Consider the following 9,166-nt stretch of genomic DNA (forward strand, 5'->3'; position numbering starts at 1 on the left):
CCTAACCTGTCTTATGTCTGAAAAGTTACTTTCGGCGCAGCATGCGCACCAACCCCATTGGTTGGTAGAAAAAGTGACTGACATTATCTTTTGAGATCTGCTTTTCCATGCTTGACCAGTACCTTTATCTGACCAGCCCATGCTTTTACTGTTACCTGTCAGCTTTTCCCTTGTCCCCTGCAGCTGCCATATCTTTTGATATCTTTTGCTTTTGGAATCTTTTACTTTTTGGAGATCTTTTCCCCTTTTCTAGGGATTGTGTTCCCTAGGGTTTCCCTATAAATAATAATGCTATTTTCTTAACACTGCACACACAAACACTTATTATCTTTCTTTTCCTTTGCTCTCTGCCGTCGTCCTCTGTCGCCTCCCTCTTTGCCTCCGTCTTCCTCCCTGTTCTGCCCTGCTTTTCCGGTAATATATATTATATATAATAATTTGTTTAAGTTACTTATTAATTATGCTAACTTATAATCAAGACTTAAAGCAAATCGTTAAAACAATAATCTTTAATTATAGGTTAAGTTGTGCTTGTTTAAAGTTTGTTCTTGCTTTATCTTACACCGCATCGTTTATCAAGTGAGTAATCTCGTACCTAATCCCTTTTTATTTTTAATGTTTTGGGATGTTCATGTGTTCATACAAACTTAGAGTCTTAAACTTGTTTATGAACTTTAGTCGCGCAGTATCCCATGTGTTGAGGATGTAGACTTGGCTGTTTATTTGTATGTGTGGATCATTAACCGTCTTGTCGGTCTATTCCGCAGTTCTCATGGTACCATTAGATGAACACGGGAGAACAATCGTTTATGATTTTCTCTTTTGTTTACACTTGCACAGTCTTTCTTGTTTGTGAGCTCAATTGTGAGCACTGGCAGTCTATGAATCTTAGAGTTGGTCCCGATCAGATTACACCCTTGTTGAAAACCAGACATACACATGTTGCGCGCAGATTTATTGTTATCTATGTATTGTATTAAACTTGATTTCTCACCAACACGCAAGTGTTTGACGTTTTATTTTAACACATGTTCAGGTTTGCAGTAGCTGTTTTGGAGTTTGTGGACACGTAGGAAGTTTTCTTTATTTTGGACCTAGATTAAAATGTATCAAGACAAGTTATTGTTGTTCGAATATTTTGCCTTATAATATATTGATTTATGTTGCTTTATGTTATCTTCTGTCTACTTTGCGTGTGCGCGAATGAATGTATTTATTAAATATTGACACCCAATAGTGTCACGAGTAATGAAACAATATGTGGCGCCCCGATGTATAATCCGCCTTTGGTCGGGGTGTTACAGATTGGTATCAGAGCCAGGTTGACTTTAGGATAGGTGGTTAGACGTAACGGCCTAGAATACCTAAGAGTCCCTTCTCGCGCATGAGAGAAATCTCATGTTTGCGCGCTTATTGTTAATTACTCGTTATTTATAAATATGCTTGCGCAGACGCAGTATATGATTTTATGATTTATTTCGCGATATTTCGATTTTTGCTGAATTTCGATTTTTTTTATTGATTTTACTTACATATTCGTTTGTTGGATTTGGAAATCCGAAAAGTCATGGTGATACATGAATAGTTGATTTTCAATTTCCATTTACGATTATGTTCTGAGATGGGAGACTTGAAAAGTCATGGTGATACCTGAATTGTCAACCTCCAATACTCATTTTCTTGTATATTTTATATTGAGGATTGAAAAGTCATGGTGATACATGAATCGTCAATCTCCAATACTCGTTTGCTCGTATATTTTAAATTGGGAATTCGGAAAGTCATGGTGATACATGAATTGTCGATTCTTGATTCGAATTTGGTACCTTTATTAAGTCTGCATTTAGGGTCATTTATTTTACTTTAACTTTTGACAGTAACTGACTCCGCGAAACCAAGCTTTATAAGATTAAACTTTGCGTTAAAACCAAGATATTAACTAAAATTAAAACTTTTATAGAATGCCTCCGCTATCTCGCCGATTTCAGAGAAGAGAAGCCTCGCGCATGCGTAGACAGCAACGTTCCCAGGAAATGGCCGCCGCGATAGCCCAAGCCTTGAGCCAAAACAATACCTCCAGTTATAACATTAAGTCCTTTAACGCGGGTAACCCTCCAAAGTTCACAGGTCTTGAAGGAGCCACCGTGATGCTCCAATGGCTCGAGAAGATTGAAAACACTTTCCTCCACACCCAATGCCCCTCAGACAGACGAACCTTATATGCTTCCAGTGTCCTGGAATCTAGAGCACTTACATGGTGGAATGGAGTAGCTCATGCGCGTGGCGCAGAAGCTGCTTCTAGCATGACATGGGGGGAATTCAAGGAAATTCTGACTCGAGAATTCTGCCCTCCCAACGAAGTTAAGCGCCTGGAGGAAGAATTTTGGAATCTTAAGCAGTACAGCGGTGAAGCGCGCGAGTACGCGACGCGCTTCCATGAACTAAGCCTGCTTGTCCCTCACCTTGTTACCCCTTCCCGCCGAGCCATCGAGAAATTCCTTGGGGGTCTCCCCATGGAAATTCAAGATTCTGTATGGGCCAGAAACCCAGCAACCCTCTCTGACGCCATTGAGTTGGCCGCTGTGCTCAGCGACAACCATGTCAGAGCAGGAACCCTGTTCCTGCGGGGAGCTGAGAAGACCAAACCCACCAAGACTGCCCCTGAACCAACAGAAACCAAACCTGAACCCTCTAACCGTAACAACCTCAAGCGCAGGCGCAAAGCCTATGCGCTTACCAGCCCGCCCATTGTCCAGCAACCCACCTATCAACCTCCAGTTTACGCGCCTAACCCACTGTCGACTTACCCAACTCCCCCTGTAGTCCACAACTATGCCTTAGCCAATCCCGCACTCCCTGCCCCGCCAACTAAGAAACCTTACACAGGAAATCACCCCTTTTGCCCAACCTGTAGATTTCACCACCCAACCCAAACCCCGTGTCGACTTTGTCACCGATGTGGCCGCGCTGGTCACATGGCGGAAAACTGTAGAGTTCTTCCCGCCAATCCAATTGCGCCAATAACACCAGTCTACCCGCAGAACCCACAACCAACCTACCAAAACCCACGACCCAGATCGTGCTTCAACTGCGGTGATCCCAGTCATTTCCGGAACGCGTGCCCGAGACTACAAGTTCAGATTACGCAAGCGAATCCGGTGAACCAGATTTCGAACCAAGTGACGCGTGGCCGAGCTTTTAACATAACCGCGCACCAAGCGCAAGCGAATAATGACGTAGTTAATGGTACATTTTTGCTTAACGGATTTTATGCTTCTGTACTTTTTGATACTGGCGCCGACCGAAGTTTTATTTCTCGCGCGTTTGAGCAGAAGCTTGCGCGACCGCGCAGCGATTTAAAAGAAAATTTTTCAGTTGAATTGGCTAATGGCGAAACTGTTTTAATTAACTCAGTGATTAAAAATTGCACGCTTAACCTTAACGAAAATGATTTTCTGATCGACCTCATCCCCATGCCTCTTGGAAGTTTTGATGTTATTATTGGTATGGACTGGCTCTCGAATAATCGCGCCGAAGTTATTTGCGCCAAGAAGATGATTCGCATACCTAGAGAAAATGGTGATCTTCACATCTACGGCGAAAAACCCTCCAGTGGTCTTAAGCTTATGTCTTGCGCCGAAGCCCGAAGACTCATGCGGAAGAAGTGTATTGCATTTTTAGCCCATGTGGTTAAACCCGATGAAGGAAAGAAGAAGCTTCGCGATATCCCTGTTGTGCGTGATTTCCCTGAAGTTTTTCCTGATGATCTTCCTGGTATCCCTCCCGCTCATGAAGTCGAGTTCCGTATTGATCTTGTCCCTGGTGCTTCCACCGTAGCTAAATCTCCTTACCGTCTTGCACCCGCTGAGATGCAAGAATTGGCAAGCCAACTTCAAGAGTTGACTGCTAAAGGATTCATTCGCCCTAGCTCTTCGCCCTGGGGTGCTCCGGTGTTGTTCGTTAAAAAGAAAGATGGTTCGTTTCGCATGTGTATCGATTACCGCGAGTTGAACAAACTCACCATTAAGAACCGGTATCCCTTACCGCGCATTGACGACCTCTTTGATCAACTCCAAGGTGCCTCTTGTTTTTCCAAGATCGATCTCCGCTCTGGCTATCACCAGTTGCGCATCCGCGATGAAGATGTTCCGAAGACTGCTTTTCGAACTCGTTATGGCCATTTTGAATTCTTGGTCATGTCCTTCGGTTTAACCAACGCACCCGCCGTTTTCATGGATCTAATGAATCGGGTGTGTAGGCCTTTCTTGGATAAATTCGTGATTGTGTTTATCGATGACGTTCTGATTTATTCTAAGACCAAGGCCGAGCATGAGCAACATCTCCGGTTGGTGTTGCAAAAGCTTAGAACCGAGCAGCTCTTTGCTAAGCTCTCCAAGTGTGAATTTTGGTCGGATGAAGTACAGTTTCTTGGCCATGTTGTTAACAAGATGGGTATTCATGTCGACCCATCCAAAATTGAAGCAATCAAGAACTGGATTACGCCATCCACTCCTACCGAAATCCGTTCCTTCTTGGGCTTAGCTGGTTATTACCGGCGCTTCATTTCGAACTTCTCGAAGATCGCTTTGCCTTTAACAGCTCTAACGCACAAAGGTAAACCGTACATTTGGAGCTTGTGGACACGTAGGACGTTTTTACTTTTGACCTAGATTAAAATGTAACAAGACAAGTTATTGTTGTTCGAATATTTTGCCTTATAATATATTGATTTATGTTATCTTGTGTCTACGTTGCGCGTGCGCGAATGAATGTATTTATTAAATATTGACACCCAATAGTGTCACGAGTAATGAAACAATATGTGGCGCCCCGATGTATAATCCGCCTTTGGTCGGGGTGTTACAACCATGTGGTTAACTCCTTAGTTTTCCTTCTTGATTTAGACACAAGAAAGAAGCCCAACGAGACGTGTCGAAGAGCCAGATTTACGCAAGTATATATTGACGCACGTTGAATTATTTCATTTATTGTTTTATGTCATGTTTTTTTTTTATTAATTTGCTTCTTCAAGAATACACAGGGGACCCTCGGGGTCATGATGGCATGAAGGCGATATTATTATGTATGTAAACATAGTTGAACATACATTTTGTTGATGTCATTTTTAGTTTTTATATATGATTATTGTGTTTGAGTCAAGATATGCAAAATGCATGTACCTTAACGAGCCAACCCCTACCGGCCGAATCCTCTTTGTATCACCGCTGCAAAGCGCGGGCAATCCCCTTTAAATATTATACATATATGTTACAATAGGGATGAGCGAAATCGGTACTGGTACCGAACCTACCGCTACCAAAGTTTTAAATTTCGGTAGCGGTACGGGACCGGTATCGGTACGGTACGGGACGGGACCGGTATTTCCCCAATTTTTGCCTTCAATCCCGGTACCGTCCCGGTCCCGTACCGGTACCGGTACCGAACCGAATATTTCGGTATTGGTACCAGTACCAAGAATTCGTGAATTTCGGGACCGGGGCCGGTCGGTACCGGTACGGTCCCGAGCTTATCCTTATGTTACAACATGTAACATCCTACTTTTGGTTATAATAATAAAATAAATTTCGTCTATTTTATAGTGGGTCGTTATCGGTTTAGATAATAGAATATGAGTTGGGCTAGCGTTGGGTAAATGGGTATGTGTTATGGACTTGGGTTATGAAAGAAAGAAGGAAAGACCATGGGCTTAAGCCCATGATCCATAAATATATAAACCTTAATCACCATCTAATTCCTCATTTACACATATCCCATACACCACCCAAAACATACACTTAAGATCTCTCTCTAGTTCTCTTCTTGCCTAAGCCGAAATCAAGAAGGAAACCGAACACCGACCCGAGGTAATAATAGTATGATGTTTATAAACTTAAAACCGTTAGATTTAGTCACGAAACGACGATCCGACACCGTTTAACCGTTAAGTTACGAGATCCGGGTATTATCGAGTATAAACCGAACCTAAGATGAGCTTAGGGCTCACCCTAGCTCAGATCTGGATCAAACGAGATGAAAAACGGTGAAAACGACGCCGAAACACGTTTTTCCGGCACGACGGCGCCGGAAAGGCGGCTGGGTATTTAAGGATGTCAGAGAATGTTTATGACATTCTCTGAAAAACCCTAACCCTATTTCGTTAACGAACTAGGGGTGATTCGCCAAGTAATTCGTTAAAGAAAGCATAGCCAACTAGCTTCAGTTCGTGTTCAATTCGTTAAGGGAAAAGATAACGAATCACCCTTGATTCGTTATGCTCATTCGTTAAAGGAGATGACGAATTGGAAGGTCCAATTCTCTACATGGACCGATTCGCTACATGAACTGATTCATCAAAGGACCAGTTCGTTATAAGGTCCGGTTCGCTTAATAACTAGTTCGTTAAAGGGTTCAATTCGCTACATGGATCAGTTCGTTATGATAACCCAATTCGTTAAGACAAAAGTAACGAATTAGAAGTTTAATGAAATGACATAGCAGTCCCTAGACCCCGTTGCCAGGGGCGCTGTCCCCGAACCCCCGTTCGTTGTGGGATATATAAAGATAGAAATGCGATATGAGTAGTATAGTTAATTGATACATGTAAATATTATACAGTTAGCCGTGCACAGCTCAAGAAGGGAATAACTATTAACGGTGAACGTAACCGCATTCATGTGAGTTTCTAGCCCCATTCCTTGTTATGTTTTCGGGGCTATGTGCATACTCGATGTGATTTGTTAATACACATATCCTAGGTGATAAGTGTATGCCTTATGTGAATTATGTGAAGGGTATGATTGACTGCTTGTTGGTACGTGAACGATCTTCGGATATTGCACGTATTTTCAAGTTATGATTAAGGTATAATGTTATGTATAATGTATGAATGATATGTACGCATGTCATGAATGAATGGAAGAAGTAGCCAGATGTAGAAGAAAACGGACTAAGCCCTAATAATACTCAAGGCAGAAAAGGAACCGAGCCCTTTATAATCTCGAGGCAGAAAAGACCGAGCCCTTTATAATCTCGAGGAAGAAAAGGGACTGAGCCCTAATAATACTCAAGGCAGAAAAAGGGACCCGACCCTAATAATATTCGAGGCAGAACAGATAAATGTAAAGTAGAAATTAGAATAAAGTGTGGAGGTAAGAATATATACTATGTACGAAGTAAGAGAATATAAAGTATGGGCGAAAGTATGAAGTAATAAATGTATGATATGTTGTATGATTAACTAGAACTCACTCAGCGTAGATGACTTTTAGTATGCACGCAGGTGAGTAGGATGAAGCAGCTGGCTTGAGCGGGGCACATGGCAGAAGAATAAGAGTCTGGCATCTGAAGACTTGTTATGTTATGTTTTGACTTTGAAAGACAAGATGATATTTTAAGACATGTTATGACCTATTTTGTAATGTTTTATGAAAGTTTCAATATTCCGCGTATGTTTTTATTAACCCTGATGACTAAAACTGTGTCGATGAGTAAATCCAACACCAAAGTAGGGCTACCGGTAATGGGGCCTTACACAACATCAAGCTTTAAGTAACAAATATTAGTTAGAATAAGGTTTGTATTAGTTTAACCTTAAGTAATCAAACTAACAAGAGGTTGAAGATGAACACTTGGGTTGAGAGAAAGTTTGGAGAGAATACTTAGATCTAGATTGGGGAGAGTTTGAGGTGAAAGAGCAAACCCAAATGGGATGTATTGGCCTTGTTTATATAGGGAAAGAGTGAAGGGTTGGTTATAAACTTTCTTTTAAGGTTTGCATGTAAATGGGTAATTTAAGTTGGTCAAACAAGGTGTAAACAAACAAATATAGGTTAAACCCAATATTTCATTAATAACGACATATCCGAAAAATCAAAACGGGTCGGGTTTTTGATACAAATATAAATATAAGTTAAACCGAAAATGACGAATATTACATTATATTTACCTAACTTTTATACACCAGTGTTGGTGATAGACTTGGTAAGAAGGCATACATACAGTCATCTTTCGTTCAAACGTCTAGTAGCTTGTAAATGGGTTAGCTACCTTGGTGTATTTGAAATGTGCTAGATCTACATATACTATATATATACTACCTTTTACTATAACTTATGAACTCACCAACCTCGTGTTGACCCTTGAGTAGTTATACTTGTCCAGGTTGTTAGGTATGCTAAGGAGCACTTGCGTGAATTTGTTTGGAGTTGCATTATAGCATGGATACATGTCTTTAATGGTTTCACACTTCGATGGGTTGTACATGTTTGAGCACTAAATACTTTGTTTTAAAATGTTTACTTTTACACTCCCGCAAACACATTTTATACTGTAGATGTATTTTCCCATTAATGAGAAATAATAAATGTTAACATTTATTTTTAAATGATTGTTCAGTATGACATGTGGCTGGATCCTTATACGTCAGGTGCCTCGCAGTAAAAGCCCGTTAGTTGAAATTTGAAGGTGTGACAGATTGGTATCAGAGCAATTGGTCATAGTGAACTATGTTTGTTTTTAAAAACCAGTCTGTAACCATTATCAAAGCTCAACAATAGTTTTTCATATACGTATCACCTAACGTTACAATACAATGCGGGATGGTCGACAATGTCACACCCTCAAAGTTTGACTAACAGAGTTTTACCACGAGACGTATTACATATCAGGATGTAGCTCATTCGTTAAACCAAACAACCAAACTTAAAATTTTCAAAACATTTATATAAGTCTCATTCAAACATAAGAAAACAAAATCAAAACCAAACAAGTTAAAAGTGTTGCGAAAGCGTTAAAGTAACAATTTATAAACAATAAAGCATGTGTTCAAACACGCACAACCCATCAATGTAAACAATGTTATATAAAAGTTCATGTGACAAATGAAACTCCTGACATATGCAATGCAACTTGCTCCTTTGCACAACGAGCAACTTGGGCAAGTATATACTCAATGGTCAACACGAGGTTGGTGAGTTCATAAGTTATAGTTAAAAGTAGTATGTATAGTATATGCAGTATACGTAGCATAAGTAATGTATGTGTATGTATAAGTAGATTATCACTTTACATGCTACTAGACATTTGGACCGAAGCTGATTTCTGTATGCCTTCTTACCAGGTCTATCACAAAACACTGGCAAAAGTATGTTAGACTATTTACACACGT

Source organism: Bidens hawaiensis, unplaced genomic scaffold, assembly GCF_021521415.1.
Source record: "Bidens hawaiensis isolate Kalapana, Puna unplaced genomic scaffold, B.hawaiensis_p1.1 tig00060855_1, whole genome shotgun sequence".
In the NCBI taxonomy this organism is placed as follows: Eukaryota; Viridiplantae; Streptophyta; class Magnoliopsida; order Asterales; family Asteraceae; genus Bidens; species Bidens hawaiensis.